The sequence below is a fragment of the Mus pahari genome, chromosome 4 (genome assembly GCF_900095145.1).
Source record: "Mus pahari chromosome 4, PAHARI_EIJ_v1.1, whole genome shotgun sequence".
NCBI lineage: Eukaryota > Metazoa > Chordata > Mammalia > Rodentia > Muridae > Mus > Mus pahari.
The window spans coordinates 129245967-129247638 of record NC_034593.1 but is presented as its reverse complement, the minus strand read 5'-3'; the positions used below and the strand labels follow the sequence as shown (position 1 = coordinate 129247638).

Here is a 1672-nt window from a genome sequence, read left to right as displayed (position 1 = left end):
CTTCCTTCCTTCCTTCCTTCCTTCCTTCCTTCCTTCCTTCCTTCCTTCCTTCCTTCCTTTGCCCAGTAGTCATTGATAAGAGAGAGTGGTTCAGTTTCCATGAGTTTGTTGGCTTTCTGTTGTTGTTAAAATCCAGCTTTAACCCATGGTGATTTGATTAGATGCAAGGGGTTATTTGCATCTTCTTGTATCTGTTCAGGCTTTCTTTGTGACCCAGTGATCAATATTGGAGAAGATTCCATGAGGTGCTGAGAAGAAGGTGTATTTTTGGATGAAATATTCTATAGATATATCTTAGATTTGTTGATTCATAGACTCTGTTAGTTTCATTACTTCTTCATTAATTTCTGTCTCAATGACATGGCCATTGGTAATAGTGTTGAAGTCTCCCACTATTAATATGTGGAGTTGGATTTATTATTTAAGCTCTAGTTATGTTTCCTTTGTAAATGTGGGTGCCCTTGCATTTGGAGCATAGCTGTTGAGAATTGAGATGTCATCCTGGTGGCTTTCTCCTATGATGAGTATCAAGTGTACTTCCCCATCTCTTTTAATTACTTTTGGTTGAAAGTCTATTTTATTAGAGATTAGAATGGCTACTCCAGGTTGTTTCTTGGGTCTGTTTACTTGGAAAACCTTTTTCCAGCTCTTTACTCTGTGGTAGTATTTATCTTTGTTGCTGACACGTGCTTCTTATATGCAGCAGAAAGATGGGTCCTGTTAGTCTGTGCCCTTTTTACTGGTGAACTGAGTCCATTGATGTTGAGAGACATTAATGGCCCATGATTGTTTGTTCCTTTTCTTCCCAATGGTGATGGTGGTGGGTGTGTGTATGTGTATGTGTGTGTGTGTATGTGTGTGTATGTGTGTGTGTGTGTGTGTGTGCGCGCGCGCGTGTGTGTGTTTCTAGTCTTTTGGATTTACTATGGAATTTCTAATTCCTTGTGTTTTCCTGGATGTAGTTACCTTCCTTGTGTTGGAGTTTTCCTTCTAATGTCATCTGTAGGTCTGGATTAATAGAAAGATATTGTTTAAATTTGGTTTTGTCATGGAATATCTTGGCTTATCCATCTATAGTGATTTAAAGTTTTGCAGGTAGAGATCTGCCCATATAACATTTCTTTTAAAGTTATGTTTCAGTGGCATTAAGTACGTTTGTGTTGTTGGATACTATCACCATTCTCCATCTCTAGAACTCTTCTTCTAGGAACAATTCTTGTCCATTAAACTATGACTCATTTCCTCCTCTCTCCCCTTGGTAACTGCTCTTCCTTCTATGGTCTTGACTGTTCTAGGTAACCCATATAGGTAGTCATATATTTGACTTTTGGGGTCCCACTTGCTACACTTAATATTTCTTTTACCTACTCCCAACCCTGAAAATTCTGCGCAGAGATGGGAATCAAATTCAGCGCACCAGGCAATGCTGACCCAATGACTTCTATCCCTACCTTAGCAGAAGCAACCATATTGCAACACGTACTAAAGTTTCACTTCTTTTAAATGCTATGTACTTTATTATTATTACTATTATTATTATTATTATTTTCTTTATTTACATTTCAAATGCTATCACGAAAGTTCCCTATATCCCCCTGCCCCTGCTCCCCTACCCACCCACTCCCACTACTTGGCTCAGGCTTTCCCTTGTGCTGGGTCATATAAAGTTTGC

General features: G+C 38.9%; 1 protein-coding gene across 4 annotated transcripts in view; it reads left to right on the top strand.

Moving 5' to 3' along the window:
• The window catches only part of Bmpr1b (bone morphogenetic protein receptor type 1B), a 325936-nt gene that overhangs the window by 209557 nt on the left and 114707 nt on the right, over positions 1-1672 (top strand). The gene's annotated exons all lie outside the window — the stretch shown is intronic.